Raw genomic sequence first — 23,476 nt, 5'->3', positions numbered from 1 at the left:
GGAGTGGTCCTTTTCAAGTGGTAAAAGTATTTCCCTACGGCTCAATTGAAGTTTGGAGTGAGAGCACCGGAACCGGAACGTTGAAGGTGAGTGGTCAACGCCTCAAGGTCTATTATGAAGGTGACAAGAAAGGTGTGGTGCACTCCATCAAAGTGAAATAATTCAAAGGCTCCGATTAATGTAATCAAAGGATCGTCAAGCTAGTGACGTTAAAATAGCGCTCCCAGGAGGCAACCCGACTTCCTCGCCCTCTCTCATTAAACTATTACTTTATTCCTATTATTTTAATTTTTACTAACTTTTCTATCTTAATATCCTTTGTAGGTATTTGACGGAAGGAGAAGTAAGAAAAGAAATTTTTGTTGAAGTAAAAAAAAAAAAAGGGGTTTATATAAGGTTGCAGCTGCAGTGAAGGAGCGGCCTCTCCAGTAATTAGGAGAGGCCGCGCAAGCAAAGCAAAAGTCGAGGCAGAATTGAAATTTAAAGGTTGGAGCGGCCTCTCCAACTCCATGTCGCGGCCGCGCCTTAGGAGTGGCCTTTCCTCTCCTTCCCCAAACATTCTGCCTTAGAAGCAGAATTCAAAATTTCCTTGAGGAGCGACCTCTCTACAAGAAGGTCGCGGTCGCTCCTGAGGAGAGGCCTCTCAAGTACCTTGGAGAGGCCTCTCCAGCCCCATCACCAACAATCTGCCTCTAAGTTAGATTCAAATTTTTTTAAAAGGAGCGGCCTCTCCCGATTCCAACTGCGGCCTCGTCAGGTTAGAAGCGACCTCACCTGTTCATCAGGAGCGGCCGCACCTTAGCATTTCAGCTCGAGGAAGAACCCATTGTCTTCGGTAGGCGTGGCCTCTCCACTCTACAGTCGCGGTCGCGCCTACTAAGGAGCGACCTCTCCAGATCCTTCTGCAGCCGCGCCTAGGTCAGTCAGACCCTCCTGACTTCGGTAGTCGCGACCGCTCCTCTCACCTGCCACGGCCACGCCTATCTGGCGGGGTCGATTTCAGCCCCTTTTTCTATATATATATATATATATATATATATATATATATATATATATATATATATATATATATATATATATATATATATATATATAAACCAAACCAGTAAAACCGACCCCCCTCTTCCTTTCACATTCTTTCACTCTTTCTATCACCATTCTCACTCAAACCCTCTTTTCTCTCTCTAAAAGCACCTCAAGCACTCATCTTCTCTCATCAAATCCTCACCTCTATACTCAAATTTTCTCACCAAAATTCACAAGTCCTCAATCCTCACCACATTTGCAACAAATAGAACCCAAATTTTCACATTCTCAAGCAAGAACAAGGAAACCCCCAAATTCACCATTCATTTGAGGAACAAGAAATGGGTCAACAAATTTGAAGCAAGGAGGTACAAAATTGAGCAAGAATAAGCAAATTTAGAGTATTTTCATACTCTAAGGGGTATAATTCATTCCCTTTCTTCACTTTCCCTCTTGAACCTTAGGGTTCTTCTTGTTTATTTCTTAATTTTGGTAAATTTATGTGAATTTTTGTCATCCTTGTGTGTGAAATTGTGGAATTTATTGTTGATATTGTGAGTATAGTCCTACATTGTCTACTATGATGTGGAAATTGTAATTTGTGAACTTGAAAAATTGTGAGTTTAATTTAATCGTGAAATTATCATTGTTCATGCTTGGTTGTTAATAATTGTTTGTAATACCCCATATTTTTATACGTATTTTATTTAAAATATGTTTTTTATAAGGGTATTTAAATAATTTTAGTATTTTAATTATGATGTTTTAATTATTTATCCCATGTAAGTTGGGAATATTTTACTAAAGGAAAGTTTGTTTAATTAATTATTTTATAAAAGTTGGGGTTTTATTTTAAGAAATTATGATTTTAACAAGTTTTATTAGGGAAGGGATTAGAAAAAACTAAAGGAGGAAAGTTTAGGGTAAAAAGGGTGATAGAGAAGGGGTATAAATATCCCTCTTGAGGCAATTCAACTTTGCCCAGAGTGGAGAAAACCCAAGGTAAACTTCTCTCCCTTTTCTCCTTATTTTCTTATTTCTTTTTCTTTTTCTCTCTCCTTCCCTTCCCCTTCTTGTTTGCGCAACACCACCACCGGTGGACCGGCGACCACCAGCACCATCCGGCAGCAGCGACGACCACCGGCGCTGGCAGCAGCAGCTTTCGAAAAAAAACATTACAAATTAAATATTTCTTACCCAAATTTAATCTAGGATTTAATCTAATTGTAAATTATGAGTTTGGAGATTTAATTTTTATGTTTGGTTATTGTAATTATGTTAATTAATTTTCAGATTTGGTTTTAAATTAAAAAGCCCCAAAATTTTGAAACCCTAGGTTCTTGATTTATGAGTTATTGAAGGATTATGATGTATAATGGGGTAGACCTTTGTTTTAAGTGTTTTAAGGCTTAATTACAGCAAGTTTTAATTACAATAAAGTGCTGGAATTTTATGTTAAACACTTAATATTATGTTTCTTGAAGAAATTTTAATTACCCATTAATTGGGACTTAATTATGGTGTTTTAAATATAATTCCAGCTTAATTTAATTAAATTATGAGGGGTTTTAAAATAGTATATATTGCTGGAAATTTGTTTAGAGTGGATTTTAATACTCTATTACGAATTTAATGTGTAGGAGACTTTGAAGTAAGCAATTTCTACTAGACGTGGCAATTTTAAAATCGCACTCAAGGTACGTACGCGTACTTAGCACATTTTTGGTGATGTAGTATCATGCTAGACTCGATTCAATTAATCCTAAATAGTATCATGCTAAGATTTATAATTGGAAATTGTGGATTATTGATATTGGTGATTAAATTAGAAAGTATGATTTATTTGAGATGGATTAATATTTGGAAAATGAATGTTTGGCATGTTGTGTTTGAACCACACATTTATTTATGGCATGTTAGAATGCATGATTAATTAAACTACATGTTTAATTATGTTAGGAATATTGAAAAGGAATTTTATTATGGTTCAAATAATTTTTATTGATGCTTTAAGCATGAGGAAGGAGCTATATAAGTGTCTATGTACACAAGGAATAAATGGTATGTTGGTGCCTTTGTGCACTTAAGGTGTTTTTAACACCGAGGGATAGGATTTTTGGCGCTTTATACGTTTAAGGTGTCTTTGACACTGAGGTAGATTTAAAAAGGGTTCAACATTAAATATTATGTGGTCACTAAATATTCAAGAATTAATTTGGTATGTTTGGTTGATTGAATAATTATTGTTGATTGATTTATTATGCTTTGAGAGTCATCACCAAGTCCAATAACATGTAAATAACGTAAAGTGAAAGAGATTACGCACCAAAACTCTAGGAACGTATATACCTTGAGTATGAACAATGGGGGGAGTTATGGGGTTTTATATTTAACCATAACTTCTAATGGAGTACAGGACGATGTACATTCCTTTTATTTATTATTATGCGCAGGAATTCCGCCACCTTTCAGTGGTTTTGTCGTTGGCACGGTTAGCTCCCGTGTCAGTTAACCTCAATTTATTTGGGGGAGGATAGTTGGAAACCCGTTCGATGCGTAATCAACGCTAAATGAATTAGTTAGTGTCTAGTCATTGTGTCTTGTTGATTGTTGTGTGTGCTTGTAAACAGGTGCAATGAGGTAAGTGTTTTGATAGGTGAAAGCATGTTAGTGTGTTTATTACGCTTATGTACTCAGCTTTGCTGATTGTGTGTGTTTGTGTGATTGGCCATGTCTTTATCTTGGCCCTATGATGACCCATTTTTAATGGAGAGTAGTGCAGGCAAGTAGAGATAAACTTTTCAGGTATTGAAGCATATTCATGATGGGGCATGAGAGAATAGTGAATCTTGCTAGCTTTCATTAGTTTACGATGTGTTTTATGCTTTATTTATTTATGACATATTTTATGTGGACTAACACAAAGGTTTGGTTTTGGAACGGTTTTGAATAAGGGCCTTTAATGGTTCCAAGTTGTAATTTGATTTTATTTGACTTTGATTGTTTGGTTTTAAACTTTACTTTCGTTTGGTTGACTTTTGAGTTGACTTGTTTAAACGGTTTTTAATTTTAAGTATTCCGTTGTGTATCTTTGATAATTGCCTTAGTCGTTTTCACGGTGGCGGTAATGTCTTAGATATTCCTAAATCGTATTTAAAAAAAGGTAGAATGAGTATTTAAAAGAAAGGAATTTCTAGGGTGTTACAAAGTGGTATCTGGGAGCTTAGGTTGAGATTTTTAATTACCACTAACCCGAAAACGTTTTTCTTACTATGATTTAAACTTGGCCAAGTATTAATTTAATTATGCAACGTTAATTGTTCCGATTTTATTTTTTATATATATATTTTTTTAAGGGGCCGAAATTTTATTTATTTATTTATTTTATTTTGGTCCGATTTTTTTAGGGGGACACTCGAATTTTTTTTTAGAATGTCAAAAATTTATTTTTTTTAGTAGGGCCAAAATTTTGGCCCTCTTCCCATTAAATTCGAAAAAAAAATTTAAGACAAGTAGAAATATTTTTTTAAAGTTTTGCAGGGAACAAGGATTGAGGTAAGAATTATGTGTTAAAAGGTTTTATTAACATGTTGGTGAGCTTGGGTAGGAAAAGAAAGGGCATATAGGCTAGAATTTAATTTCCCTGTGTACATAATTTTATTTTGAGTGTTCAAGCATGTTGTTTGACTAGATGTTTGTTGATGAAAGCATGCAAAATGTGTATTATTCTATGTGATCCTTTGAAATTGTATGATTGAACACCGAACTTAATTCCTACAAGACTGTATTATTTAGTTTATTTCTTTTTGGGAAGGGAATTTTTTTCTAAGCCTTTTCTCTACAGGATGCCAATCTTTCCTAGAAAATTTACACAAATGGGATATCTTGTAAAGAAACATAATGAACACCCCTACGACTTTGTAGAAAAGATCAGATACTTTTGTTCCTACATGAGCAATGTCTTACGAGACAGAGTTTATGACACCCCTGATCGTATTTCGGCTATGATTGTCCATTGTCTTCTAGAGGAGCCCCCTTACATTGCTGTCAAACAGAGATTTTCTGATTTTTACCTTCCAGGAGACATTCCGAATTACCATACAAAGACTATTATGGCAAGTGGTGTCCAGATTATATTTTCTTAACTAAATATCTCGTAAGAGTGGAGAAAGCTCATTGTCAGCACTTAAATCTTCCCTACCCTGACTACTACTACGATAACCCAGTAGGGAACAATCCTCCTCCTAATCAACAACCAGGGAATTCTTCTTCGTCAGGGGATGGTCAGGCAGAAAATGGAGAACAATAAGAGGGAGATATTTCACTTATTTGGAGATTTCTAATCCTAATCCACCTCCAACTCTAATAATAATAGACATTTCATCGGATGAGGAGGAAGAAGGGGAGTTTGTACAAGTAGAACCTGAACCTGAGTCACCTGAACCAATGGAGGAGTCAAATGATTCTGATTTTTCAAGCTACAAACAATCCACTGACAAAAGGGACAACGTTCGAAAGGATTAGATTTTATAACTTTCCTCGTCATGAATTCACAGTCTTTATTTTAGTTATTATTATTTTAGTTTTAAATTAATAAGTGGCATGATCACAAGTTTCTAGAAAACAATTTTTATTTTAGTAATTTCAATCTAATTTAATTAATAAGACCTTATTTATTTCCTTTTCAATTTTTTTTTAATAAATAAATTCATTTATTTTCCAAATCTCCCATTTCACATCACTATTCCAATAACCAAAATTCCAAGCAACTTAATTCCAATAAATATTTCTAAGCTATGGGCATCTATGGGAATTATTTTTATTTTATCTATGTGATGCTTTATTAAATGTATGGTTGGTTAGCAATCAATAATTGATTGACAAATCTACAAATTAACGGAATTCTTAGCTTTCGCTATCCCAAATTGTTAGCTTCAAATTTTACTGTGAATATTTAAAGAGTGCTAAGTAATAGATGAGTGTATGTCTTGAGAACTAAACATAGCCATTTCTAATATAGACCCTTGTCCTCAATTCAAGAGAAGCAAAATGGCAGGGGGGAGAGGTTCTGGTAATGGTGGAAACGATTTGAATGAAGTAGTTAGGCAATTGGCAGCAGTTGCCCAACAATTGGCAAGAAACTCAACTGGTAATGGGGATGCTGAGGGGGAGCTCTTTAAGAAGGTGGCACAAAGTAAGCCACCAACATATCAAGGCGAGCCTGACCCTATCATATTGGAAAACTGGTTGAGGGAATTTGAGAAACTATTTGGAGCTGTGGGATGCCCTGAAAACTCAAAAGTGAGTTGTGCTACTTACTATCTGAGGGGTGAAGCTGACCTTTAGAGGCAACAAAACGAGACTACCATTAGAGCGCTACCTGGGTTCAACTGGACTAAATTCCAAGAGAAAGTGAGAGACAAGTTTTATCCTAGCTTTTTCCAGAAGTAGAAAGCTGAGGAATTCTCAAACCTTAAGATGGAAAGGATGTCAGTTACGGAATACTACACCAAGTTTATTGAATTGTCCCGTTTTGCTGAAGGGTTTGTCTCTACGGAGAAAGCAAAAGCTAGGAAGTTTGGTAGTGGTTTAACTACTGATTTGCAGTTAAAGCTGTGCGTGCAAGTATTTGAGACCCTGGATGAAGTATATGGAAGGGTCGCACACCTTTATGATTTGGAGGAGAAGAAGAAAAAGGAGTTAGCTGAAATAGAAGGAAGAGAGAAGAGGAAGGAAGTGGGGTAGGTTTCTGGAAACCAGCAGGGAAACCAGAATGGTTTTAAGAAGCAAAAGTACCACCATAGAAATAACTTTCACAAAAATAATAACTTCCAAGGTAATAACCGTCAAGGATACCGTAACAACAATGGAGGAATTAGAAACAATAACCAGGGGAATAACAAGAATGGGAGGATTTATTTTTGCAAAAGGTGTAGGAATAACCACCCTGGAAAGGATTACGAGGGCAATTTGGTCGCTTGTCGTGTTTGTAATAAAACTTGGGCATAGGGAATATGAGTGTTTCTCCAAGAATAGCAATGGGAACAGGCAAAACAACAATAATTCAGGAGGAAACCAGAGGAATTTCCAGGGGAACAGCAACAACTTTACTGGGAACAAGGGAGTGCAACAGAATGAGGCAAAGAACAGTAACATCACCAGTGGGAATAGCCAACAGAAGGGTGGAACTGCAGCGAAATTGAATGTTCTGAGTAGGCATGAGGCGGATGCCACGAAAGATGTTATCACTGGTTTTTTTTTTCTATTAACTATATTCCTGTTAAAGTATTGTTTGATTCTGGTGCAACTTTTTCTTTTGTTTCTAAGGGTATTGTTTCAAAACTTAAAGATTGTTTAAAGACAGTAGAATTAGTAGATTTACCCATAACCATTCCGACGGGTGGGGTAGTGAAATGTACCAAAACCTTTAGAAATAGAAGGAAACATATTCCCGTCTGACCTTATTGAGTTTGGGCTGAGTGACTTTGATCTTCTTCTGGGAATGGACTGGTTAAGTAAGTATAATGCTGAGATTAGTTGTAGATCACAGAAAGTGAAGATGGTCACAAGCGGAAATGAATCAGTGACTTACTGGATGAATGGTAAAACCAAGTGCCCAAGGGTAATATCAATGCTAAAATTAGCAAAATACATGAAGAAGGGACATCCAGTATATTTCTGTAGTGTTAGGAATATGAACCATGAACAAGTGACAAATCCAGAAAATATAGAAGTAGTCAACGAGTACCTAGATGTATTTCCAGAGGAGATCCCTGGAATGCCACCTAAGAGGGAAATTGACTTTACCATAGATTTAGTTCCCGGAACAGCCCCAATATCCAAGGCACCATATCGAATGGCACCTGCAGAAATGAGTGAATTAAAGGAGCGATTACAAGATTTATTGGAAAAGGGATACATTAGACTAAGTGCTTCTCCTTGGGGAGCACCAGTTCTATTCGTGAAAAAGAAGGATGGAAGTATGAGGTTGTGCATTGACTACAGGGAACTAAATAAAGTAACCATAAAGAATAAGTATCCCTTACTAAGAATCGATGATTTGTTTGACCAACTAAAGGGTGCCACAGTGTTTTCAAAGATCGACTTGGGATCTGGGTATCACCAATTGAGGATTGCCGACGAAGACATTCCTAAAACCGCATTTAGGACAAGATATGGGCACTACGAGTTTACAGTTATGCCTTTTGGATTGACAAATGCTCCAGCAATCTTTATGGATTTGATGAATAGGGTATTTCATCAATTTATGGATAAGTTTGTAGTAGTGTTCATAGATGATATATTGGTGTACTCAAAGAGTAAGGAAGAGCACGCAGAACACCTAAGGGAAATTCTGCAAACACTAAGAGAAAACCACCTCTATGCAAAATTCTCTAAGTGTGAGTTTTGGTTGAAAAAGGTAGCCTTCTTGGGAAATTTCGTGTCCAAGGATGGAGTAGAGGTAGAGCCAGCCAAAATAGAAGTTGTTAAGAGTTGGCCTACACCCAAGACAGTATATGATGTGCGAAGTTTCTTAGGTTTAGTAGGGTATTATAGGCGTTTTGTCAAGGATTTATCCAAGATTGCTAAACCTATGACCACCTTGATGAAGAAGGACAAGAAGTTTGAGTGGGACGATAAGTGTGAAGAGGCGTTCCAACTCTTAAAACACAAACTAATTACAGCACCAGTACTTACACTTCCGGATGATAGTGGACGACTGTATGATGTGTATAGCGATGAATCAAAGAACGGTTTTGGGTGCGTGCTTATGCAAAATGGGAAGGTGATTTCATATGCATCGAGGCAGTTAAAGACCCATGAAGTAACTATCCAACCCATGATTTGGAATTAGCTGCAATCATTTTTGCACTAAAAATTTGGCGCCATTATTTGTATGGAGTGAAATGTAGAATTTACACAGACCATAAAAGCTTAAAGTACATTTTCACCCAAAAGGACTTGAACTCTCGTCAAAGGATATGGTTAGAGTATACGACGGATTATGATTTAGACATACAATACCACGAAGGGAAAGCGAATGTGGATGCGGACGCTCTAAGTCGTAAAACTAGTCATGGAATAAACTCGTTAGTAGTAGCTAATGAATTATGTAGGGAAATGATGAAATTGAATCTGGAGGTTGTTGAATGGGGAGTACCAGCGGGTATTCTTGCGAGTCTAAGCATCCAACCAACAATATTTGACGAGATTCGAGCCAACCAAGAGGGAGATGTAAAGTTAGATAGGATTCGCGAGAAAATTAAGCAGGGAAATACTACAGACTTCAAGATTCACGAAGATGGGAGTTTGAGGTACAAAGATCGATGGTGCGTACCATAGAAATGTGAGGAAGTGAAGAGAAAGTTGATGGAAGAAGGCCACAATACACCATACTCTGTACACCCGGGAGGAGACAAGCTATATAAGGATTTAAAGAAGATATTTTGGTGGCCTAGAATGAAAAATGAGGTTGTTGAGTTTGTGGCAAAGTGTTTAACATGTCAAAAGGTGAAGATAGAGCACAGGAGGCCTCAAGAGACGGTGCAGTCATTAGAAATTCTAGGATGGAAGTGAGATTGCATTTCAATGGATTTTGTGACTTGCCTACCTAAGTCAAAGAGTGGAAATGATACCATTTGGGTAGTGGTGGATAGACTTACAAAATCAGCAGTGTTTATACCAATGAAAGAAACTTGGAAGATGGAGCAACTTGCGAAATCTTACATCAAACATGTTGTGAGGTTACATGCGGTTCCAAAGGATATTGTATCTGACAGAGATTCCAGGTTTCTCTCAAAATTCTGGAAAAGTGTACAAGAAAATTTTGGTACAACACTTAAGATGAGTACGGCATTTCACCCTGCCACAGATGGACAAAATGAAAGAACCATTCAAACCTTAGAGGACATGTTGAGAGCTTGTGTAATAGACTTCCATAAAGGATGGGAAAATAGCTTGGATTTAATTGAATTTTCCTACAATAATAGTTACCATGCGAGCATAGGAATGGCACCATTTGAGGCTTTGTATGGGAGGAAATGTCGTAGTCCAATTTTTTGGAAAGACATTAGTGAAACTATGATCCTAGGGCCTCAAATGATTGAAGATACAGTTAAGCAAGTAAGGGAAATTCAAGCTAAAATTCAAGCAGCACAAGATCACCAAAAGAGCTATGCAGACTTAAAGCGAAGGGAAGAAGAGTTCGAAATTGGTGATAAAGTGTTGTTAAAGGTGTCACCAATGAAAGGAGTGATGAGATTTGGAAAGAAAGGAAAGCTCAGTCCAAAATACATTGGTCCTTATGAAATATTACAAAGAATAGGCAAAGTAGCTTATAGGTTAGCCTTACCTATGGAGCTTAGTAAAGTACATGATGTATTTCATGTGTCCTAATTGAGAAGGTACATTCCTGATAAATCCCATGTGCTACAACCTGAAACCATTGAGTTAGATCAAAGCTTAACTTATGAAGAGAGACCTGTCAAGATTCTTGACAGTAAAGTGCGTAGTACACGCAATAAGAACGTTAACATTGTGAAAGTACTTTGGTCTAACCAAGATTATGAGGAAGCCACTTGGGAGGCAGAAGATGAAATGAAAAAGAAATACCCGGAGTTGTTTCAGGTATGTTGAGTTACGGGGGCGTAACTCGTTTTCTTTAAGGGGGGTAGAATGCGATAGAATTTCGCGCTTTTTCCCTATATTTTACATATTTTTGGTGCTTTTTGCCCAATTTCTATTAAGTATTTTGAGTATTAGTACTCTCAAAGAAACACAAAGGAGTAAAAGAATGACAAAAAGTACAGCAATACTATACATAAAGAGGAAAAGTTTTGAATTTCGTTTCCCAAGTTTCGGGACGAAACTTTTTTTAAGAGGGGTAGATTGTAATACCCCGTATTTTTATACGTATTTTATTTAAAATATGTATTTTATAAGGGTATTTAAATAATGTTAGTATTTTAATTATGATGTTTTAATTATTTATCCCATGTAAGTTGGGAATATTTTACTAAAGGAAAGTTTGTTTAATTAATTATTTTATAAAAGTTGGGGTTTTATTTTAAGAAATTATGATTTTAACAAGTTTAGTAGGGAAGGGATTAGGAAAAACTAAAGGAAAAAATTTTAGGGTAAAAAGGGTGATAGAGAAGGGGTATAAATATCCCTCTTATGAGGGTGCCCAGAGTAGAGAAACCCCAAGGTAAACTTTTCTCCCTTTTCTCCTTATTTTCTTATTTCTTTTTCTTCTTCTCTCTCCTTCCCATCCCCTTCTTGTTTGCGCACCACCACCACCGGCAACCACCACCACCGGTGGGCCGCCGACCATCAGCACCAGCCGGCAACAGCGGCGACCACCGGCGCTGGCAGCAGCCGGCAGTGGCGCCGGCCTGCTGTTGGCAGTCGCAGCTTTCGAAAAAAAAAATTTAAAATCAAATCTTTCTTACCCAAATTTAATCTAGGCTTTAATCTAATTGTAAATTATGAGTTTGGAGATTTAATTTTGATGTTTGGTTATTGTAATTATGTTAATTAATTTTCAGATTTGGTTTTTAATTAAAAAGCCCCAATTTTTAAAACCCTAGGTTCTTGATTTATGAGTTATTGAAGGATTATGATGTATAATGGGGTAGACCTTTTTTTAAGTGTTTTAAGGCTTAATTACAGCAAGTTTTAATTACAATAAAGTGCTGGAATTTTATGTAGAACACTTAACATTATGTTTTTTGAAGAAATTTTAGTTACCCATTGATTGGGACTTAATTATGGTGTTTTAAATATAATTCCAGCTTAATTTAATTAAATTATGAGGGGTTTTAAAATAGTATATATTGCTGGAAATTTGTTTAGAGTGGATTTTAATACTCTATTATGAATTTAATGTGTAAGAGACTTTGAAGTAAGCAATTTCTACTAGTCGTGGCAATTTTAAAATCGTACTCAAGGTACGTACGCGTACTTAGCACATTTTTGGTGATGTAGTATCATGCTAGACTTAATTCAATTAATCCTAAACAGTATCATGCTAAGATTAATGATTGGAAATTGTGGATTATTGATATTGGTGATTAAATTAGAAAGTATGATTTATTTGAGATGGATTAATAGTTGAAAAATTAATGTTTGTCATGTTATGTTTGAACCACACATTTATTTATGGCATGTTAGAATGCATGATTTATTAAACTACATGTTTAATTATGTTAGGAATATTGAAAAGGAATTTTATTATGGTTCAAATAATTTTTATTGATGCTTTAAGCATGAGGAAGGAGCTATATAAGTGTCTATGTACACAAGGAATAAATGGTATGTTGGTGCCTTTGTGCACTTAAGGTGTTTTTAACACCGAGGGATAGGATTTTTGGCGCTTTATACGTTTAAGGTGTCTTTGACACTGAGGTAGATTTAAAAAGGGTTCAACATTAAATATTATGTGGTCACTAAATATTCAAGAATTAATTTGGTATGTTTGGTTGATTGAATAATTATTGTTGATTGATTTATTATGCTTTGAGAGTCATCACCAAGTCCAATAACATGTAAATAACGTAAAGTGAAAGAGATTACGCACCAAAACTCTAGGAACGTATATACCTTGAGTATGAACAATGGGGGGAGTTATGGGGTTTTATATTTAACCATAACTTCTAATGGAGTACAGGACGATGTACATTCCTTTTATTTATTATTATGCGCAGGAATTCCGCCACCTTTCAGTGGTTTTGTCGTTGGCACGGTTAGCTCCCGTGTCAGTTAACCTCAATTTATTTGGGGGAGGATAGTTGGAAACCCGTTCGATGCGTAATCAACGCTAAATGAATTAGTTAGTGTCTAGTCATTGTGTCTTGTTGATTGTTGTGTGTGCTTGTAAACAGGTGCAATGAGGTAAGTGTTTTGATAGGTGAAAGCATGTTAGTGTGTTTATTACGCTTATGTACTCAGCTTTGCTGATTGTGTGTGTTTGTGTGATTGGCCATGTCTTTATCTTGGCCCTATGATGACCCATTTTTAATGGAGAGTAGTGCAGGCAAGTAGAGATAAACTTTTCAGGTATTGAAGCATATTCATGATGGGGCATGAGAGAATAGTGAATCTTGCTAGCTTTCATTAGTTTACGATGTGTTTTATGCTTTATTTATTTATGACATATTTTATGTGGACTAACACAAAGGTTTGGTTTTGGAACGGTTTTGAATAAGGGCCTTTAATGGTTCCAAGTTGTAATTTGATTTTATTTGACTTTGATTGTTTGGTTTTAAACTTTACTTTCGTTTGGTTGACTTTTGAGTTGACTTGTTTAAACGGTTTTTAATTTTAAGTATTCCGCTGTGTATCTTTGATAATTTCCTTAGCCGTTTTCACGGTGGCGGTAATGTCTTATATATTCCTAAATCGTATTTTAAAAAAAAGGTAGAATGAGTATTTAAAAGAAAGGAATTTCTAGGGTGTTACATTGTTGGTTGGTGATAATAGTTGTTGTGAGTGACTTGTTAGTGTGGAATGTTGTTGGTAAATTTTGGTTGAATTTGAAAAGAGAAACCATGGTATTTGGGAAGAGAAAATCAAAATCCAATACTCCATCTTCCTCTACCTCAAATGTACCCGAAGCAAACCAACCTCCAATAATCAAAATCCTACCCACCTACAAAACCGCCCACATTGAACTCAAAAAAAGAAAAATCCTACCAACGAAATTCTATGTTCAAAGAGCTTGTCAAACCCTTGGGATTGATGTGGGAGTAAGAAGAGTGGCCGAAAATTTTGGGTGGCTAGAGTTCTAAGAAAACGAGAGCAAACTTATGCCGATCTCACCCTTGAATTTCTTTCCTCCGTTAAAGCCACAAAAATCTCCCAATAAGGGGAATTTATCGAATTCAAAATCACATTCCGAATGTTTAATGCCGAGAGGACCTTAAACCTCACGAGATTGAATGAGATTTTTGGATGGAATCCCTTGAACCATGTCTTTGATCCCTTGAATGAAAATGTAAAATTCTATGATGAGCCAAATTGGTGGAATAAGGTGGAAAACTCTCCTTATTTAAAGACCAAATCAAGCCTAGCTAGCCACATGTATAGCCCGGTTCTTTGCACCTTTCCTATATTAATGGGATATGAATGCTACTCAAAAAAGGATCTAGATGGCTTCTAGATTTGAGAGAGATTTTGATGGACAAGTCAATATGGGGTTTAAATTCATCACTAGATGCATTGATTTGAGAGAAAAAGAAGAGAAGAATGTGGATATACAATGTGGGGGTATGATAACTATCATAGCTAAGGCTCTTAATTTTCAAAACCACCTTAGCTTGATGACACCAGTGGGAGGCTCTAATGCTTTAGACATAGAAGCAATGATTAACCGTTCATTCATTAAGGCTTCTAACCACGACGACATTTATAGTTGGAGAGTGAAGGGTAGGCACCATTGCTACCTTCCTTCTCCTCACTTGACCCAAACTGTGGGTGCGGCCACTACTTGGGCGGTTCCCTTTGAACCCTTGCTTCCGGGAGACAACATTCCCGAAATAGATCCTCCACTACCTCGACCTTGGGGTGAGCCTACAAGAGAACCTAGGCTAGAGCCTAGGAAAGCCAGCACTTCCACCGTACCCGACTACTTGGTAGGTTCCTCTTCTCATTCTCCATTTAATCTTGAATTTGCATTTCAAAACTTGAACCTCATGCATTCTCAGCATATATAATATCAAAGTTATGTGGCACGGCAATCTTATCAGCACCAAGTTAAGAGGGGTGACTTTCCCCCCTACCTTAACTACCTTAACCGGCCTATTCAAGAGGGTCCCGTGCCAGGTTGGCACAAAAACCAACCCACATATCCATTTTGGAAAGGGCCTCGTATTTCTTTAACCGAATTGCACTCCTACCCACCTTATGACTACATCCAACCCTAGGGTAGTGACTATAGAGGAGACCCTAGCTACTATTATGTCCCCGACCCTCCTAGTGAGTCTAGTTCTTCATCTTCCGTTCCTCTCTACCCGGAGACACATTACTATTTGCATAGGGGGCATTATGGTTTCCCACCCGGCTATGAGGGTGGATGAGGCACTAGTGGAATGCCGGATTACGGTCATTACTGTAGTCAACCAAACTACGATTTTCCCCTATACACCGATGCCCCTCCTTCGGGTTCCCTAGTTGATATTGACCCTAATTATAACTTTGTTTACTCACCCGGGAAATCCCATCTTAGAGAGGATGATGAGGAGGAGGACGGCATGGATGAGGATTAGGCACCTCTTTTACCATCCCCTACCCCTCTTTTCTTGTATAGTGACACCGAGGCCGGTGTCAAAGCCTAGCTTGGTGGGGTGCTTTGCATTGTTATTACTTATGTGGGGATGGTAAGTGCCTATCTAGGGGGAATAGGTTATGTGTGAGCTCTTGAGGTTGGTTGTTGGTGTTGATTTTGGTTGTGCTTGTTATTTGCTTGCTTGGTTGCTCTTTTAGACATATTTGCATGATACATGAATTTTGAGAGGTTGAAAGTGGTATGGGAGATGTGTTGGTCTTGACTTAGAATACTTGCATTTTGATGTGGTTTCCCTCTTTGTTCTCATATGCATGTGTCATAAGAGTATTTATCCTAGTCAAAACTTTGATTTTTCACTCTTTCTTGGAATGTCTTCTTTGATGATGGTGATGATTTCTTGATAATGATTGTTGTGTTGGTGATTGTTTTGATGAGATTATTGGTGATTCTTGCTCCCTTTTTAATCCAAAGCCCTAAAATACAAATTTTCTTCCTTGAAATCCAAAATTCTTGTCATGTGTATATTAGTTTCCCCTCTTCTAGTTAGCATTGTTTTTATTTCTACAAAAAAAAAACAAAAAAAAAAATTGCCCAAGGATGAAACTCAAATGACGACTTTTATGTGATTCCCTTGTTTGACTCTAGAGTGATGAGTAGTTAAAAAAATAAATTTGTGTGTGTATGTTAGAGTTGGAGTCATTTAGAAATTTATTAATCTTGATTGCACAAGTGTATATGAAATAAAAGTCGATGAATGCTCAATTGCACATCTAGTCTAGGACATTTCTTAATTTTCTCGAAGTAGGATATGTTAGAGTTAATTTGCGGTCCCTTGTACCCTTTATGCGTTTCCCACTCTCCCCGAAGCAAAGCTTTACTAGAGACTTAGTTATGTGCGTAATGCATGAAATAAGTGGCATAATAAGCCACAAGTTATCAATGAAAGAAAGAGCCGCTCACAGTTAAAAGAGGCTAGAGCATTGAATGAAATGAAAAAAAAAAAAAGAGAGAAAGAATCAAAGAAGTAAAAGAAGAAAAAAATTGTCCCAAAAATTTCTCTCTTTAGAGGTCAATTTGTGGTTGCCTCCCACACTTTCTCTTTTTATTTTTGTAATGTAAAAGTCTCAAAATAGAGTGTAGTTAGGGGGTGTCTACGCGCATCTTGGGAGGTGGACTAGTATTTTGCAATTTTATAACCGAAAGAGAACTTGTTAAAAACCTTGAAATAGCTAGATGCTCTCTAATAAACTAGTAAGAAGCTTGAGTAGTGTCCTAGTGCAATCTTGTTTAGTTTCTTTCTTTACCCCTAACTCTTGTGTATATTGGTCAATTTTTCATGAATGAAAGTTTCTCTTTAGCTTTACTTGTGTTTCACATCACGATGAGTTGACTTGGAAAATAAAAAAAATGAGGATACATGTAGTTTGATAGTTTTGTTGTAGTTTGTGTGAGTTGTGGGTTAAGCTCATTGGAAACCCTCACGGGATAAAACTCGTCCTCCAAGGTGACTTAGGGGTTTAAATTGTCTTTCACTTGCGCTAAAAGTGATTATGGTTGTTACCATGCGGATTTGTATATATGTGCTTTCTCCTTGTTGCTTTCCCCTTGGTTCGTTGTAGCAAGTTGTTGTCTTTCTTTGGTTTGACATGTTTGTTTTGTTCGAGGAAGAACAAAGTCTTAGCTTGGGGGGGTTTGATAACTTTCATTTTGGTATGGTTTTAGGGTGTCTTTGAACCTTGTTTACTTGATAAAATCGATGTTTGGTTCACTTGCACTCCATTATTATACAATTTTTGTGTATCATATGCTTCACGGGTTGTTCGTGTTTTTGTTGAGTTTTTAGGCCTAAAGATGACCAAGTTAAGCCTATGGATGATGAACCAAGTTTGATATCAAGAAGATGATGGAAAGAAGCCAAGGCAAGGAAGCCAAGTCAAGAAAAAGAAGAGACTGCAGTGGAGCGGCCTCTCCTTAGGCGCGGCCTCTCCAGGTCAGTGGAGAGGGCTCTCCACCCTGTTGCTGTAGCTACTGCCTAACTTGGAAATTTCAAGGATTTTGTGTGGAGAGGCCCCTCCAACATTATGACGTGGCCTCTCCACCTGGAGCAGCCTCTCCACCTATTTGGAGAGGCCTCTCCACCTCGTTGCTGAACTTCCTGCCTCCCTTGGCAGATTTGAAAGAGGAAGTGAGGAGAGGCCTCTCCAACATTGTGTCGCGGCCTCTCCACCTTTTGGAGAGCCCTCTCCACCCTGCTACGGAGCATTCTGCCCCTTTAGTTCCCTAGTTTGGAGTGGCCTCTCCAAGACATGGAGCGGCCTCTCCAGGCCTTGGAGAGGCTGCGCCCGATAGGTTTTGCGAGTTTTTTATTGCAGAGTTTATTGTGTAATTGGGGGATATAAATAGCTACAGGGGGCTCATTTGTACGAATCTTCTTCCTCCTTAACTCTTTTAGACTTATTCTCTTAATTAGTTTATAATTTCCTCTACCTTAGTTTAGTTTCTCAAAAACTCAATCATTTGTAAGAATTATTGGAATTTTGTTCCACCAATTTCAACAATTCCTCAACCTTGAAGTTTATTAAGTAATCTCTTTCCTCTATCTCTTGCTCTTAATTTTCTGTTTTTATTGTTTTGAGTTGATAATTTCTCCTTTAATCTTATTTATTTGTTCTTGCATGTTTAATCCATTCTTATTCTATCTCTTTCCTAGATTATTTGAATTCATTAAAACCCTATATTTAATTGTTAGAGTAATTTTCACCATGTTTAGTGAGTAGTCTCTTAGTTAGGGATTAGGTGAAAACCCAACCAAACTATGGTTGATTAACTTGGAATTGTTCATGTTCTACCTTGGATTGATGGTTGTTTATGCTTGAATTGATTATTGCATTTGTATTTTGATGGCCACTTGATGCTCATGTGTTCATCCCTCTTCTCACATCGAAAGATGGAGTTTTGGGGTGAGTCCTTTCTTGTGAAATTGGATTATGCTACTTTCATGATTGTGGATGTTTGGTTTCATTGAGTAGGATGCTTTAGTGCGGTAATTAGGTGAGAAATCCCAATTTTTTGCCTCATACTAGTTCGGAACGATCGAGAGACAAACTCGAGCTAGGAACCCACTTCCTATCCTTGAGACTTAATCCTTGTCATGTTATTGCTTAATCTAAGGAGTTCTTATGTTGTGACTTTGAAAGAAGGCAATGTTAAGTTCCTATTCTATCTTTCATGTGTGCTCATGATTTATCCTTGTTGTTGTTTCCTTGGTTTTGGTTGGCGTTGAATCCCGTTTCCCCTAGCGTTCCTTTATATAGTAGTCAACCAATCAAAACCCAATTTGTGACCGAATTAGCTTACAACCGTTAAATATTTTTTGGTGTTCTTTACCCATTCCCTGTGGATACGATCCTTTACTTACCCTAAACTTGTCTTAGGTTGGCTTAGGTAGAAACATTGTTTTGTTTTAGGGTGATTTTACAACGACCGATTAATCCTCTACCACTCAACCAAATAACTCCGGCTCAAGCTTTGTTTGGGTTGTCCCTTCTTATAGTAATCTTAGAGTGTTTAGGTGTCTTTGTTTTCCGAACCTATCGACCACCATGGATCACAAACTTGCACCTAGATCTACATCGTGCATTTTCTTAGGTTATCTGGCCGATCATAGGGGATATCATTGTTTAGATATTACAACTAACAAAATTATCATCGCTAGACATGTCACCTTTGATGAAAACACTCTTCCTTATCGAAATATTGGTCACTTCTGTGCCACCAATTATGATTTTCTTGGTGTTGATGACCCCTCCCCTGTTTTCCAACATTTTATGGTTTCTAATCGTGCAGGACAATCTACTCCACAGGCAGGCTGCAGCACACAGTTGCACACAGCAGGTAACCCGCGGAGTAGGCTGCCATGCCAACCAGGCCAACATAGCCCCCCGCAGGCAGGTCGCGGCACCAATGTTATTAAAATCGCGATTCAGATCTTAGAATCATACGATTCTACGATCCTAATCCACCTAGACGGTGTAAATCGCTGGTAGAATTGTTATGTTGTAGAATCGCTCATGGAATCGGTAGAATCGGTTAGAATCGGTAGAATCGGTTAGAATCGGTGGAATCGGTACCGATTCTACCGATTCTACTCCTGCAAAAAACCTGATTTTTGGAAACCCATAACTTTTGATTCTGAAGTCGGAATTAGGCTTATAATATATCATTGGAAAGATCTTGAAGTCTACTTTCTGATACAATTGGTTTCATATCTATATCGTTTATATATTTTATGTTATACAGTAAATAGTGTAAGGGTGTCATAGTTGAACCTAACTTTAGTCAATGACTTACATATTATTCAATCTAAATCATAATAAAGCTTATGAAACATCAATTTAAATAACTTTTAATATTCTATCCAACCATTTACATTTTATGGGCATAATAATGTATTCATGAGTCTCATGCACTCAACTTTGGGCATATAAAAAACACTTTTATAACATGAGTTTGTTGTAGTTGTCATTCTTTAGCTATCTCATTAAATGAACTAACTTAACACTTAGTTTTCTATCTTTATTGGATTTTTTTATTATGCATGGGTCTAAGGAAAACAACTTTACGAGTCAACAACATTATTTTTTTCATAATTTAACAACAACTATCGTGTACTCACATGGTTAAGAATATGTACCAATAATCCGACTTTATAGTTTATAGTGTATTGTTTGAGTTATGCGCGTGCGAAATTACTTGAAAAACTATTTTATGTTTGTATGTCAATATTATGTTATTAGCAATATAAATTATTATCATTCTTATTGCTATAAAATTATGTATGTAGTCATTTGTTACATTTTGAAGCCCAATTTTACTTTTTGGTAGAATCGTACGATTCTAGGATTCGATTTTACCGATTCGATTCTACCCCACTCACCGATTCAAAGTAGAATCCCGATTCTGATAACTTTGCGCGGCAAATAACCGTATAACGCAGGCAGCCTTGTGTCGCGGCCTGCTGCCATTAAGGCTGGCAAAAGCTGACCCGACCCGAACCCAACCCGAATTAAATGGGTTTTGAGGGAAATTTTCAACCCGTTTATGTAATTGGGTCAACCCGAACCCGACCTGAAGTTAAACAGGTCGGGTTCAGGTTGGAAATCCCAACCTGAAACCAACCCGCCTAAACCAATTTAATTAATTAGGTCAGTTTCGGATCGGGTCAACTCGAACCCAACCCGCCTAAACCTGTTTCCTACCCTATTTTTACATCCTAATTTTTAAATATGGGCTAAGCCCAAACTATCTATTGAAACAAAATGAAAAAACCCTAAAAAAATTTCTTACCTCACGTCGTTTTCACTCCTCTTTCATTTTCATTCACTCTTTACTCATTCAATCTCTTTCCTCTCTCTTGTTTTCAACTCTTTTCCATTGAAACTGTTGATTGAAGCTCGTTGAATCTTCATCTGAACATTATCAAGGTAATTTACCCGTTAATTTCATTCTCTTTACTTAATTTTGTTGTGTTTTTATACGTTTTTTTTTCTTCAATTTCTGTAATTTACATGTTATTATGCGTTTTGTTTCTTAAATTTCTTCAATTTACTTATTTTAATCTGATTGAAGTTTGTTTGTTTATGAGTTTATTTTATGCTATTTTTTCATCACTTTGATTATGCGATTTTATTTGATTTTTTATCATCTATTTATGCGATTTAATTTGATTTTTTCATGAGTTTATAAGAATATTTCATCTTGTTTATGAGTTTATTTTTTCATCATGAGTTGGAAACTTGGTATGCATGAATGTTGTTGGCTAATTTTTGCATTTTTTGTGATTTCTCTCTGCATTTGGCTTAATTATTTATTTAATTATTCTTAATCAACAGATAGCTGACAGCCCTATTTCTCCTGAACCCATTGAACTAGCGAATCTGAATTAGATGATGAAGATATTAAACTATGGAGAATGCAGCAGCACCTATTTTTATTTTATTACTTAATTATTTATTTAATAATATCCAGCCAATTAAACATATTTAATTTTATTGTTGTATGATTGTATGAACTATACAGCAACACTTATTATGGAATTATGTTTGCTTTGAATTTGTATTTTATGTTAGTTGAATGATACAGTTATATTTAAAAAAAATACAAGGTAAACAAATTACAAGGTTATTTAAATAAAAAATAATAAATTAATTAATTAATTAAAAAAAAACAGGTTTAGACGGGTCGGGTTCAGGTCAACCCGTTTAAAACCAGGTCGGGTTCAGGTTGACTTTTTTGACCTGTTTAAGTAAACAGGTCGGGTTCGGGTTGGGGGGTCCTGACCTATTTATCTAACCAGGTCGACCTAAACCCGACCCGACCTGTTTGCCAGCCCTAGCTGCCATGCACAGCCCAACAGTAGGGATGTCAGTGGGGCGGGTCAAGTAAGAGACTCGGGGATAAAAACCACACCCGCCATGGGTGATGGGGCGGGGTGGATTTTAGGTTGTACCCGCCCATCCCCACTTCATACCCGCCCTGCCCCGCCCCACTTTGTACCTGCCCCATTTCCACTTCATACCCAACCCACCCAACTTCATACACGTCCTATACCGATATATATATAATTTTATTTTCTTCTTACTATTTTAAATATAAATTAACCAAAATAATATTGTAAAAGTATAATACTTTATAATAGACTTAAATTATATATAAAAATGTGTGTTCATTTAACAATAATTTTTTAAAAAAACATTATGATGTTATATAGTTGTATTTGGAAGGTGGGGATTAAGCGGGTTTTAGGTGGAGATTAGGTGAATGTGGATATCCAAGTGGGGAGGGGGGATGTTTTTGGGATTGTACCGGCTGGGGCAGGGATGAGGATGAATTTTAGACCCGTCGCGGGGATGGAGGTGGGGATGGGGATGGGGATGGGGATGAGAATGTTAGGCGAGGAATTAGATGGGAAAGCCAACATCCGTCCCGCCCTTCCCCATTGACATCCCTACCTAGCAGATACGGGCTTGGCCATTGCCACCCCTCATAGCCCAGCCAGCCTCCATGCTAGCAGCCTGCACCCCTCAGTCTCCCCTATTGGCAGTCCAATTCATGATGCAACCTACACTCCACCTCCACTCCGTGGCCACCCTCAAATCACTCCAACCCAACCTCCACAAATGTCTCACCCCTATGCAAACTCGGTCCAAATGCGGTATTGTTAAACCCAACCCCAACTATGGCTTAACCATGTTTATCCGATCCCCTTTCCCGAAAAATCACAGACAAGCCCTTTCCTACCCAAATTGGATGCTACAATGCGTGATGAATATAGTGCTTTAATTGAAACAGGGACATGGGATTTGGTACCTAGACCTGCAAGGGTGAATATTGTCAATTGTATGTGGTTATTTTGTCATAAATTGAAAGCTAATGGTGATCTTTAAAGACACAAAGCTCGTTTAGTTTGTGATGGAAGGTCTCGGGTTGAAGGTGTTTATTATGATGAAACATTTAGCCCGGTTGTTAAACCGACTACTATTCAAAATGTGTTGAGTTTAGATATGGCTCGTAAGTGGTCTATTCACCAACTTGATGTAAAAATTGCATTTTTACATGGTGATTTAAACGAGTGTGTTTATATGCATCAACCCCCTAGTTTTGTTGACAAGAGATTTCCAGGCTATGTTTGCAGACTTCGCAAAGCTCTTTATGGCCTAAAACAAGCGTCACGAGCTTGGTACCAGCGATTTGCTAATTATCTTCTGCAGATGGGGTTTGTCATTGCTAAAATGGATAATTCGTTATTTATTTGTCGACATGAAAATGATGTGAAATGGCTTCCATGATTTTATCCCTAAGACTATATGCATCAATGGCTTCCATTAAATGATGTGAAATGTTAAGACCGGTATGAGGGTATTCAAGCATTTTGAAATGAATGATGCGTTTGACAAGGTAAAGTCGTATCCCCTAATCAAAAGTAAATACCTAAATCCTCTAACTAAAGTAGATAGGGAAGTAGGGTCGATCTCCACGGGGAAACAAGTCTTTTTACTCCTAATTAATTATTATAATCTAAATTATCTAAGTAACCAATATTTAAATTTGAGTATGAAACTAAACTACAAGGAAAAGGAATAGGGGAAAAAGCAATATATAAAAGGA

This window comes from Chenopodium quinoa, unplaced genomic scaffold (assembly GCF_001683475.1).
Source record: "Chenopodium quinoa cultivar QQ74 unplaced genomic scaffold, ASM168347v1, whole genome shotgun sequence".
In the NCBI taxonomy this organism is placed as follows: domain Eukaryota; kingdom Viridiplantae; phylum Streptophyta; class Magnoliopsida; order Caryophyllales; family Amaranthaceae; genus Chenopodium; species Chenopodium quinoa.
The sequence above is the reverse complement of the archived record's forward strand: the minus strand, read 5'-3'. Positions refer to the sequence as shown.